Below are 19,175 nucleotides of genomic sequence, written 5' to 3'. Positions count from 1 at the left end.
CCAAAATCTAATCTAATCATGTCCTTGTGTCATTTCTGACCTTCTCTAAAAATTTCATCCAAATATGTTGCTACATTTTCAAGTAACATTGCTAACAGGTAGACAGAAAGATAGACTGACAAACATATGTCGATCGTCACATAACTCCACCCCGTCTGCCTTAGCAGTGTAATAAACAGCTGCCTCACAGTCCACCAGGCTTGCTTATTTTCTGTAGCTACTCCTAATAACTTAAGTATTTTATTACAATAAAATCTCTCAAAGCATGTCAAATGTTCTGCTCTTGGCTGAAAGAGTGAACACATGCGCTCCCAGCATCTGAGGATCTGTAGACCCAGGAGACTGTTTTCAGTGTTGATTTTTGCATGATGTGTGTCTATGTGGCTAACACTGCCGTTATTTTTGATGGTATGCCCACAGGTCAAAGTGCTGCGGGAACTTTCACACTGAGAGACATTCACAGATTGTGAAAACTTTAATTTGAAACCACTAATTCAGAACAATGTTCGGAATTCACCATTTTTACTATGTAGAATCATCGCTCAGATACAATACACACTCACGTCTCAGTTCTCTACAACCTCTTTTTTTCATTTCCACTCAAAGAGGACAGTGGATTTGGATTATTCTTTTCAGAGATTTGACCTGTGTAAAGACGATGGGCATTGAGACACTCTTAGGAATGCACAAATGGCCTTCTTACACCATATTTAGATCTCAAAATTAATATTCGGATACCACCATCACGACCAAATATTCGGATATCTGGGTCCAGCCCTACATTTTGTCATGTGTTAAATGCTACTGTTTCCATTGTTTGCTCATTGTAATTGCCATTTGTAAACAGCACCAAATTCCATAGAACTTTGTGATGTGATGATACACCCCTGATAATATACTTACGCAATGCTTCCTCATATATACAGTATCGAATTTAACCAAACAAACCAACAGAACGTAACATCTATGTGTTTGAGGGCTGATGTTACCACAGTCAAGGCAAAAAGACGATACCCTCATAAAACCACTTTGTGGAATCAATTTTCTCCTCATAGCATTGCATTTTGGAAAACAATACTGTACATCACAACCCAGCACAGCAAAATCACAGTGAAGCTTTGTTTTCCATTACCAGCCAGCCCAGGAACATGAAACAGTAGTGCACTGTTGAAATATTAAGCAGCCGCTTTCATTTAAGTGCGCTCTAGTCATGCGTTTCAGGGCAGCTGGCCTGTCAAGGTGAAAGCAAACTGGTGTGTCACGTATAGGAAAACACACTTGCCAAACACAAGCAGACATTATGGTGTTTGGATCTTCTTCTGAGTATGTATTATAATATTATTATAATAAGCATATTGCATGTTCAAAAATCCACACTATTAGGCTGTACACGAGGCTCCGGTTTATCCACATCTTTCAGTCAAAATCATATGGAATACATTTAATGTACACATAATTCAGAAACACATGCAGCTCAAAAAATATATTAAAAAATACAAAGTGAGGAAATGAAATAGATATCAAGCCTGCATCTCTTGCAGTCATATGACTAAAAGTTATCTACTGGGACTTGAAAAGAGTCACTGCGTTTAGCAAAGACAGAGACAGCCATAATATTTTTCTACGAACACTTTGAGTTTCACAGCAAGTCTGAGGATTCGAAGGGCAATTAAAGCAACCGTGACAAACAAATCCTTATTAAAATGATGGAACATGATTTATTTCTCCTTTCAGTTCAGTTTAAAGCTTTTGGATGTTGATCTAAATTGTTGAAACTGTTTTGACTTACACAAAGGCGGCACTTTAAGAAACGGTTCGCCTCGCCAAACAGGCATTCATCCTTTTAATTACTGGTAAATGTAACTTTTTGTTGTTCAAATACCCCCAAAAAATAAATAAATACATAAAAATAAAGTAAAATCAGTGGACTATAGAAAGAAATCAATATGATTCAGATGCAGAATAAAGCTATCAGTTTTCATCTGCAAATCATGTCTCAAAGCCATTTCATTTTATGAGTGAAATTCTATTAACATGGTCCATTTTAGTTCAAAGAATCTCATCTTCCTCTCCACACCATATCAAACAGTTCCCATGTGAACCTCAGTGCACATCTCCCATCTTTTTCTTCTGCCTTTTATGGGCACAGTTTAATTCATTCTTGCACATTCTTTCTAATATATCACAGAATGTATGTTCATTGGAACTGAATGAAGACCACTTTTGCGTGTAATGAAACAACACACAACTACAACAACCTGAGAAATATTTATCTAGCCTCTTCCTGTTTTTGTCAGGTTTCCTTAAACCCCACTTCTGCCTGTTACAGGACATCACATTAAGTATTCTTCATGGTACACATTGTGACATAGAAGTACACCAAAGATTGTTGTGTAATCTTTTGGTGAAACTGCCCACCCCTAATTGTGGCTCAGTGGGTCACGCTAACACCTCCACCTCCGCTGCTGACATTTGGAGAAACGGACGCCACACTGAACAGTGAATATCAGCAGAATTACTGAAAGCTTTGGAAATGCATTGATTTTAAATGAATTATTTTCAGTATATATTTCCAGCATGACTGAAAAGAAACAGAAAGATTTGTCTCTTGGGGGAGCCATGCTAACTGCATTAGGGATCTCTATCTGGTGATACTGCCCAGCTAACCAAATCATCTTCCTGTTCATCTACACAGGCCGGTTTGGTTCCAATAAGTGAGGGTAAATTTCTAGGAACAGTGAATGCAATGGATTAACCCATGGATCATGATGTTCTAATTAATTTCAGTTTGACGGCTAGCCTTTTTTTTTTATTGAACTGGAGACTACAGATGAGGAGATAAATTGAATGGAAGACAAAACTCAAGGATGGGAGGTAGACAAGAAACAACAGGACCTTGAGAATGGCTTGCTACTTTAGGAAACCGGTGGTATACTCATTGCTTTGCAATCTGGCTGAACAGGAAATCAGTTTCTGCAAAAAGTCAGACCTGTGGATGCCAGATTTGGGAAAACCTGCACACACGCATGGATGACAGCAATCCCAGCAAAGTAATTGTATTCATAGCTGTGATAATTATTGCTGGATAAGGTGCTTTACCTCCCCAAAAATCAGCTGGACAAAAAGAATAAGAGAACTCCCAAGTACGGATGCTAGGTAAAAAAAAAAGTCATTCTAGAACTGCAGGACATTTTATATCCCACCCATCAAATTTCAAATAACCCACAAAACATGCAGTTGTGTAAATTTACCTGTCCTGAGACCGAATCTAAAAAAAAAAAAAAAAGCCAGGAGAAAAGAATGTTTGAAAATATTTTTAAAAATACCAAATAAATTTGGAGTTGCCCTAAAATGCCATTAATCTCTTGTGACAACCCCCTGATGACAAAATTAAATCTCAAATAAAACAGTTAAAATGAAAATTAAACCTCTTTTTATTGGTATAATTTTTTCATTGATGTCTCATGTAACTGTGGGAACATTTTTTGAATCAACAGAATATTATAGAAAATAATTATTTTGCATGGAACATGTGTCCCACAGCATGCATGCACCTCTGTTAGCAAAACCTTTTTAGCTGGTAGAAGAAGAAAACAGTGAATTACACGATACGCTGGAACTAACATCATTAAAGAGTTTTCAAAAAGAATGAGTAGAGCAAAGCTATGTCCTCTCTTCTATTTTTCATGTTTTCATGACATTGTCAGCCTTGATTGAATGTCTCACTCTACCTCATGCAACCCTGTTATTCATATTATCAGACAAAGACAAAATCATTTCACTTTTTTCCATCAGTAAGTTGTCCTCCTGGTCAGCAGTAACAGCTATCTAAATATCTAGCTTCAACTCCTGAGAAAAAGCTAACATTAGCATGGATTAGCAACCCTGTTACTGTGATTAGAGTAGGGTTAGCAAACAACAAATAAAACATTGAATAAAACTGGCACCATTGTGTGTACGCTGAGCCAATCAAGCCTTTGATAGTTTATTACCTATTATTGGTTAATTTGTTGCAGAAAATTGTAAAAAAGGACAATTCTGGTATGACCCAAAAGCATTCTTGCTTTCTTAAGTTGTGATATGACTCCTCAAACTGATCACCTGCCTTTAAGTTGTGCCTAATGCAATCCACCATCTGCATTTTAGTTCCACACTGAATTTGGCTTTGGCCTGTTTTCCAGGGTTATACTAATGTCTGAACAGCATGTTTTCCTTTGTGTCAGTGGCCATGGCAGCCAAAGTTTTAAAAGAACTGTTGATAGTTGAAATCAAGATAACCATGTTGCAAACAATGTGAATGCCAAATAGCACATCCAAGGCTTTCACAACAATCCTTGCAACAATGCCTAGAGCATTTCAAAGCAAAAATAAAAACAAAGATCAAATGATAGGTCCCACAGAATTCATTTTTCATGAGTTATTTTTTTTTTCAAAGACCATTTGTCTCAGGACTGAAATGTGTGTGATGTGTTCCAAATGAATGTTTCATGTGATTTGTTACAAAACTGGTTGCAAATACAGCAGACAGTCCCAGGTCCTCTGACGCACATTTCACGATTTGAATTATTTTTTGATGTTTCTATGGTATATTTCATAGAGAAAATGGAAATTTAGTAGTGAATATGCCACCAAACTGTTAAACCACAATAAAAAAAAAGTGCCGCTGTCTTCTGCAAGATGTGAAATTTAAATATCAGGGACAGCAGTTCAGTTTTGTGTTCTCTCTTTTGATAAATGAAACAAAGAGCACAAAAAAATTCTTTAGAAATTTTGATGGAGATGATACTGCATGGATCACAAACAAGGTTTAAAGCACAATGGTAGTTATATTTTCTACTTTGCTACAGATGCCATTACAAAGTCCATCAGTCAATACTTTCTGAATTCCTTACATAACCCATAACACTAATTCCTACCAAAGAAAAACACACAGAATTGATATCATTTTTTAAAAAAAAGCTTGACAAATTGCTAAAACAGCAAGTCCATGTTTTAAAATGAAGAATTTGAACTGAACTGAAGAAGGAAATATGAACATTTTGGGATGTATTGCTGCAAAAGGATGTTTTTGTCGATCTAAAGGACACTGAGTTTTGGATGAAGAGTAAAGATTATATTTTCCCATTTTTACTCAAAGTATCTGGTTTAATCAGGGCCAAGAGAGGCTCCACCTGCATCCACTCTCTTTATACGTACAGTAGTAAACACAGATGTCATAGTCGGCATTTTGAAGTGTTAATCAGCTCAAGACTGGAGCAACAATTAAATCCAGTGTCGCATACACACTTTCTTTATCAGTGGCCCGTTGGAATATCTGATGATGTACACACGTGGACAAAATTGTTGGTACCCCTCAGTTAAAGAAGGAAAAACCCACAATTCTCACTGAAATCACTTGAAACTCACAAAAGTAACAATAAATAAAAATTTATTGAAAATTAAATAATCAAAATCAGCCATCACTTTTGAATTGTTGATTAACATAATTATTTAAAAAAACAAACTAATGAAATAGGGCTGGACAAAAATGATGGTACCCATAACTTAATATTTTGTTGCACAACCTTTTGAGGCAATCACTGCAATTAAACGATTTCTGTATTTGTCAATGAGCGTTCTGCAGCTGTCAACAGGTATTTTGGCCCACTCCTCATGAGCAAACAGCTCCAGTTGTCTCAGGCTTGATGGGTGTCTTCTCCAAATGGCATGTTTCAGCTCCTTCCACATATGTTCAATGGGATTCAGATCTGGGCTCATAGAAGGCCACTTTAGAATAGTCCAACGCTTTTCTCTCAGCCATTCTTGGGTGTTTTTGGCTGTGTGTTTTGGATCGTTGTCCTGTTGGAAGACCCATGACCTGCGACTGAGACCAAGCTTTCTGACACTAGGCAGCACATTTCTCTCCAGAATGCCTTGATAGTCTTCAGATTTCATCGTACCTTGCACACTTTCAAGACACCCTGTGCCAGATGCAGCAAAGCAGCCCCAAAACATTACTGAGCCTCCTCCATGTTTCACCGTAGGGACAGTGTTCTTTTCTTCGTATGCTTGGTTTTTGAGTCTATGAACATAGAGTTGATGTGCCTTACCAAAAAGCTCCAGTTTGGTCTCATCTGTCCAAAGGACATTCTCCCAGAAGCTTTGTGGCTTGTCAACATGCATTTTTGCAAATTCCAGTCTGGCTTTTTTATGAGTTTTTTTCAGCAGTGGTGTCCTCCTTGGTCGTCTCCCATGAAGTCCACTTTGGCTCAAACAACGACGAATGGTGCGATCTGACACTGATGTACCTTGGCCTTGGAGTTCACCTTTAATTTCTTTGGAGGTTGCTCTGGGCTCTTTGGATACAATTCGAACGATCCGTCTCTTCAGTTTGTCATCAATTTTCCTCTTGCGGCCACGTCCAGGGAGGTTGGCTACTGTCCCGTGGGTCTTGAACTTCTGAATAATATGAGCCACTGTTGTCACAGGAACTTCAAGCTGTTTAGAGATGGTCTTATAGCCTTTACCTTTAAGATGTTTGTCTATAATTTTTTTTCGGATGTCCTGGGACAATTCTCTCCTTCGCTTTCTGTTGTCCATGTTCAGTGTGGTACACACCTTTTCACCAAACAGCAGGGTGACTACTTGTCTCCCTTTAAATAGGCAGACTGACTGATTATGAGTTTGGAAACACCTGTGATGTCAATTAAATGACACACCTGAGTTAATCATGTCACTCTGGTCAAACAGTTTTCAATCTTTTATAGAGGTACCATCATTTTTGTCCAGGCCTGTTTCATTAGTTTGTTTTTTTAAATAATTATGTTAATCAACAATTCAAAAGTAATGGCTGTTTTTGATTATTTAATTTTCAATAAATTTTTATTTATTGTTACTTTTGTGAGTTTCAAGTGATTTCAGTGAGAATTGTGGGTTTTTCCTTCTTTAACTGAGGGGTACCAACAATTTTGTCCACGTGTGTATCTCTATTTGCAAATACGATACCTGCGAATAAGCTATTGCTGTATGCATTTGTTCATTGATGTACAGGATCATGGGACTCAGCAGCACGTGGTGAGTGTATTTAATCCTTGGATGCACGAGTGATTGGATCCTACACTCTTCTATACATGGGTCAAAAATGACTCGTATAAAAATCAATGTGTTTTTATGCCATTTCTGTCATTTTGATTAAGAATAATGATATGTATTGTTGTTTTTATTACATTTTTGTTCACACAAGAATGATTTCATGTTTGAAATATGATTTTTTTTAACTTTGTAACAGATTTTGAACATTTTGATGATTGAAAAAGAAGATTATTACACAGAGCAGCAACAGAAGAATGTGGATGTCCGTTTTGTTGATATTTTTTCCACTCTTTTCCTCCAGCTGCTGCTGCTCTTCGTCCCTCCAAGTTTGTACATCACTTCTTGCATGTTATCAGTGATGAAGAGCTTGGAGTAGCAATGCAATTATTACAATTTCTTGAAAAGTATTAAAGGTAACTTAATGGAATGATATCAAAGACACATTTTTGTAGCCTAGCTGCGCTAGACAACCCACGGCAACAAATTTAATTCTCTGCCAGGGTGGGTCTAGTTACCCTCCATAAGGCTCGAGGCTGGATTCTCCTAAAACTGGCCGGACCAATCACCATGAAGTGTAGAGTCAGAAGGCGGGCGTAACTAAGTGACGACAGAGGCGTGACGATTCTGACAGAAACAAACGGCGCACAATAAACAGTTATCTTTCGACTCGGCTTTGGCCACAGCCCTTAAAGATTTGAAGCTAAAATTCAACTTGAAAGATAAACAAAGGACGGCACTTAAGTGTTTCATTGAGAAGAAAGACGTATTTGGACTTATGCCGACGGGATATGGCAAATCCTTAATATACCAGTTGGCTCCGCTGGTTGGGAAGCTAATGGGACTTAGCCACAATCCGCCGGCGCTCTAGGAACTACGTCAGCCTATTCGTTGCACTGATTGGTTGTATACCTACCCAATTGCTGCAGAGTGATTTGAAAGACAACCTTTTAGCCCGCCTCCCTCCCTGTCGAGCGGTCCTAGACCCTTGTGCCTTCAGAACATGGGTCTAGCGTGGCTAGGCTAACATTTTTGTGAAATAGCTGAATAACGAAATGCTAACAAATTTTCATTACAAAGAAATTGCAAGAAAACAACCTCACTGGGTCATTGTAGACTCACTTATGCATCTACGGGTTAAGTAGTTGATACCCCATAAAACACATCTGTATGTTGGTTTAAAACTTACAGATCCCTACCCCATGGGTCAACAATTTAGCTTAGCAAGACATGATTTTGAAGAATTTATCATCTCTTATGGCTCCAGCATTGTCTGTTGTTTCTCCTGCCAGCAATCACAGCCAACCCTCCCCGGAGAAGTGCAGCATGCCTGGCAAGTTTCATAAAAATAGCCCCGGACCATTCTGTTATCTCTTAGATTTCTGCTGATTTAGGCTGTTCTGTGCTCAGTTCACCAAGTACGCCGGAGGAGATAATATCTTGTAAAAAGTCAGCTACCTTTCCCCTGGATGTCGTCCCACACAGATCACTCAAAAAGGTCATAGATACACACTTTAGCTGTCAACAACATGCTGGCCACTTGGGTTTTACCGATTATAAATGTGACTAAAATCTCCTTGAAGACTGAATGACTGGGGTAAAAACCTCATAAAGTGGCATTTCCAAAAAGGACAAGCTTCAAAATGTTGTTTTGGAAGGTTTTATTATACTAAAGTGAAATACCACCATTTTTCTCACCAGTAACTGCACTTTCATGAACACAGATTGTATAGCATGTGAATGAAAACGGACCTTTTCCATGACTCTCAAACAACATATGCTCTTTACTAAGAGCTTCAAACGAACCCTCCCCTGCCCTGCCTGCTGCTATTTTTAGCACTGTTGGCATCACTGGTAATTAAAATCCTTGAATATGGCACTGTAATGTGCACTGTAGGTGTCAGGCTTACACAAAGGACTGAATGTCATTTTAGTGTTGCTTGATGATATGTATATCTTGTATTGTTAGCACTGTAACCCCAAACGTGCTTCACATTGAAGCTTTCAACACTTCTTTAATATAGATAGTAGCTTTTTGTCATTCTCTCCCGACTTTGTAATCCTTAATTGGCAAATTAACATCGTAATCTTGTGCTTGCATGTCATGAAGAAGTCATGGATATAGTGCTGAAAAAAGTATTTGCTTTTGGTGTTTCAGGACCTGGACGATTTGCTGTGATTGATGAAACCAATCGGTTGGCTGTTTCAGAAATAATCAAGCAAGCCCATCTGACACCAAAAATTATCTTATGGCTAAAGTCTCTTAGATTTTATTTCCATGCTAGAATAATTGTTGAAAGATCTTACAATGTACATTCGGAGTGTGTCTACAGTTATAAGTTCAGGTGTATGATTCTGACTAGGATGTGAAGACACTTTAGAAGTTAGCTTCTTGAAAGGCTATACTGTTTCTGTGAGCTTTAAACTCCCCTGCATCACACTTAACCAAACAAGAGACTATCCCAGCTGACTTCGAGACTACGGACAATTTAGAATCATCAATTAACGTCAGCATGTTTTTGGACTGTGGGAGGAAGCTGAGCACCCAGAGAAAACCCACCCGTGCGCAAGGAGAACATGCAAACTCCACACAGAAAGATCCCAGGCCGAGATGCAAACCGGGATCTTCAGCTGCAACACAAAAGTTTTAACCACCACCCGCTGTGCAGCCCCTTACAACATATTACACTTTATTTCTAGTCCTAAAGAATCATATTTCTTAATTTTGCACAACAGAAAAAATTACAAAATTGCTTTGGGCCTGCCTTTGCTTATGACAAATACCATTCACAATGTCTTTTGTCTACACTTTGATGTTTTTTTTTTTCAGCAAGAGCAAAAAAGAAAGGTTTCAGTAATGCATTAATAATATACTATTTTTTTTTTATCATACTTTGCTTACCACAGTAGATTCTGCTGAACCTTCCAGCCTGGTATGACAGCACACAAGTGGATGATTGACTTGCGGGGTGGGTGCAGTATTGAGATAAACTACCATATCTCCCTTTCACTCATGCTGTCACTGATGAGAACAAGAAAGGGCCTTTCACTGAAAACGTGCATGTGTCGACAAATGATTATAACGCCTCCTTTGTGAAATGGGATGATTTGCCACATCACAGAACATCTAGCATTTTGATAGAGACCTCCAAAAGATATTTGATTTGCCTGTAAGGCTCACAAATACCTGCCAGTCAAAACAACTCAGAGGAAAATCACAGGTGGAAAAGAATGTGAAACAGCAGGTCTCTTACTCTGCAGCACATGGAGGTGTGCGGATTGTGTTGGTTTGTGGATCATGAAGTGCTCTTAAGAAAAAGAAATTCCTTCTTTCTAACTCTTCTTACCATTTAAAAATGCAGATGGCAATGGCTTACTGGAAAACAGTGGTCTGTCTGGAGTGATGGGCATGAGAGGAACCATATTCGAGGTCAAAGAACTTAGAAAAACTTCTCGATAATGCACTCACACACACACACACACACACACACACACACACACACACACACACACACACACACACACACACACAAAGAAAAAAAAACTACAATGACTAACAAGTGAATTGAATCAAATTGATCATTCTGTCAACGGATGAGAGATGCATGGCAACAAGTGAATAGTCAGCTCTTAAAATTTATGTACTGGAAACATGAAAATAGATAAACATAATCATCTGAATCATATATACAGACATCTTATTACTATAATTATATATTCATATATGTCCAGTCTGGGACTTCAACATGTTAATTTTGATTAATTAATTGCAGAAAAAATAACACGTTAAAAAAATAATTAATTTAATCGCACCATTCTCAGTTTCCTGATTTCTGGCACACCGGTAACACTGACGTATACTCCAGCCCAGTAGGTGGCAATAATGAACCTAATGTCTGTTGTCCAAAGCACAGGCTGTCAGTCCAGTAACCCCGCAGCAGTCCCAGTGTCTGATTAGAGGAGACCCACATCACTCTGCGGCCAGACGGCAGATGAATCGCGCATGCGCAAAGTCACTACAGCTCCTATAGACGTATAGACCCTTTAATGACCCACGTCACAAATGACGTCACAGCTTTAGCTGGAGGCAAAAGAGGAGCCCGCGGCCGTGACCGAAAGGCGAAAGACTGAGGGACTAGGCTCTATCAACTTTTCTAAAATGTCGTCCTGCTGTGTTTTTGGATGCCCTAATAGGAGGAATGACATTGGCGAACGCAAATTAAAGTTTTATAGGATTCCACCGAACACTCGTGCTCAGAGGGAACGAAGTTGTGGTTAAATGCACTGAGGCGAAAAGACTGGACAGAGACGATCAGCTGCAGTCAATTCCAGCCATTTTCAGTACAAAAAAAATCGCTAATATTCTATTTTTAAATAAAAAATATTGAATTCCATTCAATTCAGTTCAGCTTTATTCCAGACACTGGGTCCAAATACACACACCATAAGAACAAGGACACAACAAGACACAGAAAAAAATACAATCAAAAACAATAACCCGTTAAATATGACGAGAAATACAGGGACGCGCATCGTGAGGTGCATTTCCTTGAAAACGACCTATTCGTGGATTTTATACCGACTTCAGGACATGTTTTGGACAAAATATTTTACTGGCTTGTGTCGTCTGGATGTCCAAGGTTGGATTATGGCCGTTTTTTGTGGAATATTTTCATCTGTGTGTAATAATGAACCCGGAAATGTGAGTCGCGCCGTGTACGTTAAAGCCGTGTACGTTAAAGCCGTGTACAGAGAAAGGATGGATGGATATTCGTTGTTTGTCGGACAAATGTGTTTATATTACCCGCTGTGGTAATCACATCTGAAAGTGGTTTATACCGGCGGATTCATGAGAATCTAAGCTTTCCATCGGCGTATAGTGTTTGTATAATCGCGTTTGCAGCCTTCGGACATTCTTTAAATTCCTATGCAAATTAGTAAGTGTACCGCCGATGGTACACTGAAGTTTAATGGGTTAAAAATGCTCGAGTTTGCAGCGCAAACTCCCAGCGCAAACTATATACTCCCAGTCCCGCTTGACTTCTCGCTCTGCTTTTGCCTCCAGCATAAGCCCCACCCACAAAAAACGTCATAATGTTTGTAAACAAATAAAGGGTCTATAAAGAGTAAACACCGCATTGGTTATATATAAAGAGTAGACGTCTACTCGTTATATATGTCTATGACAGATCCCATCCAGACTTACGGAGCGGAATATAAATGAAAATGTTTTTTTCAATGTCATACTAAAATAAACCACAGCATTTATCCTCTAGTACAAAAAACATATTTTGGGTGTTTTATAATTACTTTTTGGTCTCTTCCACAACGTTATTCCTCTCTCCTACAATGTTGATTACAATTACATGCAAACTGGGAAATATGCAAATTAGGAGATGATGTCATTTAGCGACTTCTAGCGACTTTTAGGACAGCCAACAGCGACTTTCCTTACTGAGGAGTTGGCAACACTGACAGGAATGTTTGGTGAACAGTGAAGGAAGACAAGGCTGCATCGAGCTTGTTGGGCAGAAAGTTTTCTTCTAAAAATCTTCCCGATTGCAGCATGGTTGTATGCAAATTGCGCAACAAAGACTTTTCTTGTCACCACAGCACTTAAAGCCGACAGTATCACCTCAGTGCAAAACATGTTGCTGTTAGCACCAGAGCTAATGGTAGCTACAGCAGCACTGGTACCGGCAAACACTGTAAGCATGCTATAATAAGCCACTTTTCAAGGCATTGAAAGTGCTTCAGTTTACAGAAAGTCATACAATGTTGAATATAACCACTATAACTGCACAGTAGTTGCACAGTAATCTGTGAATGTTGTAGACAGATGAAAAATGCACAGATAAATATAAATGAAACAAACATTATTTGTTGTTTCTACCTGTAAAGCCTGACCGAGCAAAACATAGAAATTAGATGTTTATTAACCTCTTTAGCAAAACAAAAGAAATAAAAATAAAATTTCCATATAATTTTGTTTGTGATCACATCTGATGCATTGGGCAGTTTTGACACCTTTTTGCTCACAACAATGTTGATTTCAGAAACAGAAACTAGTTTTTCCTATTTATGTAGGTATTCATTATGCTGATGAGATAGTCTCAGAAACTCATGTATCAAATATGATACAAATGGTAATATAGGGTTAAAGTTCATGTTTATGTCTGCTCATTGATTTAGTCATCAACCAAAATGTATTTGAATTGAATATATATATACATAATCATCACATTGTTTTTAGCTCATTGTCACTTATTCAACTGCTGTCTGCAGTGCTGATTCGGCCATGGATCTCACTGTTCTCATCCTGAAAGATCTGGAAGAAAAAGAATGCGGCATATGTGCCTTTGATCCTATTTCACGAAGAAGACAAACCCTTTTTGTTTTCATTCTGCCAGAATACGTGCACGGGGATGCTGCATTTTCTTTAAATATAGTTTTAAATTATTATTTGGTTTGTTGGTTCGGTGATGGAATGTTGTTAATAATTCAGCAGCATTCTGTATCTATTCTCTAGAGGCATCTGTGCAGCTGGTAAAAAACTTGCACCTGTCTTGTCCAGTCTACATGAGGAAAATGTCATATTCATAGACAGTTGTCAGATTAAAGAAGACATTCCAACTGCTGCGTAACGTCCACACAACTTCAGTTTTCAGTCCCCTGTTCTGTATTTTGCAGCAGTAGGCTCCAGCTATGAAAGATGAATGACTTTTCTGGTCAATTTTTGTTAAAGTGTCATAGCAGTGCATGAAGTATCAATTGAAAATACAGCAGCAGATGTGGAAACTGTCCTATAAAGTCCATTTTCATTGAGATTTAAAGCAGTGAGAAGTTAATAATTCTGCAGCAGTTGTACCATTTAAGACTAAAGCATCAAGCTACTTCAGGCTTAATTTTTTTTTTTTTTTACGTCAAATTAGCTTTAAAACAAAGCTGCTGGCAGTTGGGGCTGTCTGAACGACATGGCACTTGAGGTAATTAATAACGCATTCTTTAGAGTGGTGAATCAAATGAGATGGGAGAGCAAAGAAACAACTGCAAACCACAGGGTGCTGTCACTGCATAATATAATATGTCACATACATGCATCTGCAATCTGAATCACCCTAGAGGCCACCTGAGCAAGGGTTAGTTAGACTTCAAGCTGAGGAGGAAGGACAAATAAGGCAACGGTGGACTGACGGGCATCATCTCTCACCATTACAGGCGAGAAAGTGCTACATCACAAACTGAAAGAATGAAGAAATAAGCAATAAAAAAACAAAAACAAAAAGACAAGCAATAGCCTTGGTGTTGTGCCTCAAATACATTATGACCCTTTTTGCCTCATTATAAAGAAAAACAATTATTTCCAATTTTTTTTTGCAAGTGTACTGTAAATATTTATTCAACTTCAGGACACAAACCAGGGATCTTCTAGCTGCAAGGTGGAAGTGCTAACCACCAAGCCACTGTACTGCCCTCTCCTACACCAGTGAACCCATAAATGATTCATTCAAACTTACACAACCAGCTCCTGACAACCACCTTGTAATGATACTAAAGATGTAAGTCTCTTTGACATCCAGCCAGTGCTGGTTTTCTGTCATTTACAAGGCCTGTCAAGTGTTCCAATGGAATGGCTATCCACGCAGAAAAAAGTAAGGTCTTTTGTGTGCATACCACAGTGGAGCGTGAATCCTTCCACATCACCACGCAGCTGTACACTGGACTAATCATTTTACATGTTTTCTAATACCATCTATACTTGTCCTCTATATGTGACACCACTCATCACAATTAATCACCATTATTACAGTGTCTGCTATACCTGTCAACTCTGAGATTTTAAATCAGTTTATTTAATCACAATTTTTCCCACTACTACTACCACTATCCAGCCATGCAGTATGAAGAGCCTGACCTTACAAGTATACACCCAGTGAATACTGAAATGACTGCAAAGCAGCCATTTTCTTTACAGTACCAGTGCACCAAAAGGGGTTACTAGCGCAAGAGCTGGTCCTGACCTCACTGAGGCTCTCCTACCTGAACCTAAGAGCCACTGCTTTTCCTTCTTTTAAACAGTTTGCTGTAAGATTAAGGAGTTGAAGTATATGGCCAAGAACACCTCAGAAACACAATATCTTACCGGATACTTCCTCTGGATGGCATTGCCTTGATCTCAAGTTCTACTGTGAGAAATTGGAGTTATTTTTGACCAGGGTATGTCCTTTAATGGTAAATGGTTGTATTTATATAGCGCTTTTATCGCGCTTTACATGATACATCACATTCACCCATTCACACACACATTCACATACTGATGGCGGAAGCTGCCATGCAAGGCGCTAACCACGACCCACCAGGAGCAATTAGGGGTTAGGTGTCTTGCTCAGGGACACCTTGACATGAGCACGACGGGCCGAGGATCGAACAAGCAACCTTCCAGTTACAAGACGCTCTACCCACTGAGCCATGCCGCCCCGACTCTAAGTCTCTAGGTGTACAACAGCAATAGCTGAAGGCATGTTTTTATGTAGTCCACCCACCAAGGAACAGCGTAATATATATTTATATACATACATATATACACTACTGTTCAAAAGTCTGGGGTCAAAGTTTCAGGCAATTTCATGCTTTCCATGAAAACTCACACTTTTATTCATGTGCAAACATAATTGCACAAGGATTCATCAATTAGCCTTTCAACATGATTAGCTAACGCAATGTAGCATTAGAAGACAGGAGAGATGGTTGCTGGACATGGGCCTCTGTACACCTATGTAGATATTCCATTAAAAATCTGCCGTTTCCAGCTAAAATAGCCATTTCTCACAATAACAATGTCTAGACTGTATTTCGGTGACTCATTTAAACTTGTCTTTATTGAAAAAAAATGATTTTCTTTCGAAAATAAGGACATTTTTAAGTGACCCCAAACATCTGAGCAATAGCGCATACCCCAAAAACCCAATAATAACAACAACAAAGAAATGAAAACATTTATTTTAAACTCTGTGGCTGTAAAACATGAAAACAACAGATTATTTCACTTGTGCTTGCGTGAGGATGTATTAATTTAGCACTCCGAATAAGTTCATTTAAAGCTCTTCATGCCAGGGAGAAGCACACTGAGGTTGCAATAAGTGGTTGCTGGGAATAAAAAACAAATATCCATGATTCTAAATAAGACCAAAAGACTGGAATTATTTGGAAATGATCAAGTTATGCACAGTTTGCCTTTGATCTGATACACCATGTATTCTTCTAAAATTGTGTTTTAGAGCGAGTGCAGTGGTTTTGGGGCATATTAATAAGATGGAGCAGACCTCTGTCTTGTTCAGACTTATATCAATTTAGTTATTTGGTCTGGAAATTTCCACATCATTTCACACATATCCTTGCTTGCACGGCAGAGCACTGGGAGCTTCAGCTCTCAGTTGACATCTCACTAACATGCGTGACGGAGGCAGAATAACTACCAGAGTCTGAAATAGAAACCGCTCTGCGCTCACAATTGTCAATTCGGCTGGGTCGGAGATAGCCAGATTTATCCGTGATACAGCTGTCCATCATCCCATACAATCAGTTTTCCTTATCTCTCATCAATCTGAATTACTACGGACAGCATCTGATAACTTGAAGCAAATCCCATCCCCAGGGCGTCGGGGGCCCAGACTCCGGTTTGTGCCACACGTTCATTTCCACAGTCACTGACGGTAGGCGTGATACATTCTGCCCCTGGATCCATCAACTGCAGGACAGCAATGATCCAACATGTGAAAGTCAGTCTGTTCATCTTGTTGTATCTTGGACTGTGTACCTGATGTAGCCAGCTGCCAGCATGCAGGTACGTCTGCTGCTATCTGCAAACTGCAGTCTCCCTGAAGGTAAGGCCGATTACACCTAAATGTTTCGCCTCAAAAAAAAAAATGTGGCAAGTGCACCTTCAGAGGTGATAATAAAAAAAAACACGCTCTATCACCATATGCCACGGGTATGAGTAATTAATTTAAAATTAACAGGAGATGAAGAAGTACAGGCAGCTCAGGAGGGGAGGGCATTCACAGACGATCTGTGCACTGGTTAGACGTTGGCAGCCTGTGCTCAGTTGGATGCTTTCTTGTCTGATTCATCTGCTTTCTTGTGCTGTTTCAAGTCCAATGTTTCACCAGATGCTAGTTTCATAAAGACAGTGGCTGCTGCCAATCAGCATCTCTAATTTCTCTGCTCTGCCTGTGAGGCTACAAACATTAGATAATAGCTTGTTTTGACATGCAACGTGATGTGCCACTTCTCTTGAAAGCAAGAAATAAGAGGACACAGAAAAGGTCTCTTTATTTGTTCTCTTTAACAGAGATAATAGTAGATCTAATACTGGAAAAAAGAAGACTTAAATTATGTTAACCCTTAGATGCACAAGTAATTGAACCATGCATTCTTCCATGAGTGGGTCAAAAATTACCAGCATCAGAATCAATCTGTTTTTGTCATTTTGGTTCAGAATGATCATTTGTACTGTTGTTTGTATTATATTTTTTGTCCACACAAGAATGATTTCATGTTTGAAATATGATTTTTATTTTTATTTTTTACTTTATAACAGATTCTGAACATTTTGATGATTGAAAAAGAAGAGTATTACACAGAGCAGCAATAGAAGAATGTCAGCATCCATTTGGTTGACATCTTTCCACTCTTTTCCTCCAGCTGTTGCTGCTCTTCGTCCCTCCAAGTTTGTGCACTCCATCACCTCTTGTATGATATTAACAGTGATAAAGAGTTTGGTGTAGTAATACAAATACTACAATGTCTTTGACAGTAGAAAAGGTTGCTTAAAAAATTAAATGGAATGATATCAAAAACATGTTTTTGGAGGAATAGCTGCAATAGCCAGTGACAAAAACTTTCCATTACAAAGATATTGCAAGAAAACAACCTCACCGGGTCATTTTTTGACACACTTATGGATCTAGGGATTAAAGAAAGCATCTTTTCAATCGTAGTGGTCCAACACTGGTACCAAGTTCATGTTTTCATTTTATTTTTTTGTGTCACTGCTCTTTAAATAAGGCAATACATGATTGTTTTTTTTTTTTAAATATCTTGACATTTAGCTGGTGATTTGCACAGCAGATTGGATGAACTGAGATTAAAAACACACGTTCTATTAAACAGACATTTGTATTGCGGAGTAACAAGGGGGAAAGAGAAGTAACAAGACATTTCAAAAGTGCACATGAAAACACAGAAACACCGGGGGGGGGGGGGGGCAGACAGCTAATAACCCATCAAAAGAATAACTGTTGCTGCCATAGCGTATGAATTCAAGCAGCGACGACGAACACCAGAAGACCACTGTATGTGCTCCGGGCCCCAGGCTCCAGGCTGCTATGCCATGACACCTCTCAACATGACCTCCATTTTACAGACAAATCAATCTATGAGCGACGGGCTAATTGCCAGGAAACTCACAGCGTGACCCATTAGGCTCCCTGTTCCACCCACACATGCACACACACACACAGAGACTGACATGACAAGTCAGCGAATGATGTGGAAGAGCCAGCATTTTGCAACAAAAAATAAAATACACAGTATAAGAAAATAAAATTACATGTAGCTTTAATTGGTGGCTGTATCACAAAGATTTGCAGTTTCAGTGTCTGCTTGCAAAACATCAAACCCTAATTGAAGGCTTCAGATGGACGAGGCAGTTTCAAATTTTCAGTTTTCAAATGAGGGATGTTTCCTAGGCTCATTATCTGAAGCCGTACCTAGTTTTGTATGTACATTGTTAGTTAAAGATACCAGAGTCTGTGTCCAAATGACCTTGTTTGAACTAACTCCATTGACTATTTGTTGTTCAAAAGCATGTGAAAACTTTAACGGTCTTCTGGCCAAGGGGATTTGAGTAAATGCCTTTCCTCTAACAACATTGAACCCACTGAATTGTTTGATCTAATTTCAGCTGAGATTAGGACTGTGACAGCAGTGAAAGCAAACAATTTTCTCGAGTTAATTACCCATAAATTTTGACTAATTTAAGAACATTTCCGGCAAACTCAACAGACAGGAATTTTATGGCAGAAACAGGATGCACAGATACTGTG

General features: G+C 38.8%; 1 protein-coding gene across 2 annotated transcripts in view; it reads right to left on the bottom strand.

Moving 5' to 3' along the window:
• Window positions 1–19,175, bottom strand: part of opcml (opioid binding protein/cell adhesion molecule-like) — a 422,175-nt gene that overhangs the window by 159,611 nt on the left and 243,389 nt on the right. The gene's annotated exons all lie outside the window — the stretch shown is intronic.

Source organism: Acanthochromis polyacanthus, chromosome 17 (genome assembly GCF_021347895.1).
Source record: "Acanthochromis polyacanthus isolate Apoly-LR-REF ecotype Palm Island chromosome 17, KAUST_Apoly_ChrSc, whole genome shotgun sequence".
NCBI classification, from domain to species: domain Eukaryota; kingdom Metazoa; phylum Chordata; class Actinopteri; family Pomacentridae; genus Acanthochromis; species Acanthochromis polyacanthus.
The sequence above is the reverse complement of the archived record's forward strand: the minus strand, read 5'-3'. Positions and strand labels throughout refer to the sequence as shown.